Below are 256 nucleotides of genomic sequence, written 5' to 3'. Positions count from 1 at the left end.
CCGCCCTATTTGCATATTCCACCCAATCGCCGGCACCTGTGCGGGGAGGGCGTGACCGGGGATGGAGGCGGGGGGGTGGGTGATACAGACACACGATGCTTAGAGCATCCCTGCGTGGGTACCACAAACACGGGGGGGACCGGTACCCCCGGGAGAGACGCTCGGGGAGATGCGGGACCCCGGTGGGGCGAGAGGAGCCGCCTGAGCGTCCCCGAAACGGGGGTGTCCCGTGGGGGAACGGGTTTTCCCCCGTGGG

The sequence above is a fragment of the Calidris pugnax genome, unplaced genomic scaffold (assembly GCF_001431845.1).
Source record: "Calidris pugnax isolate Ruff unplaced genomic scaffold, ASM143184v1 scaffold27, whole genome shotgun sequence".
NCBI classification, from domain to species: domain Eukaryota; kingdom Metazoa; phylum Chordata; class Aves; order Charadriiformes; family Scolopacidae; genus Calidris; species Calidris pugnax.
The sequence above is the reverse complement of the archived record's forward strand: the minus strand, read 5'-3'. Positions refer to the sequence as shown.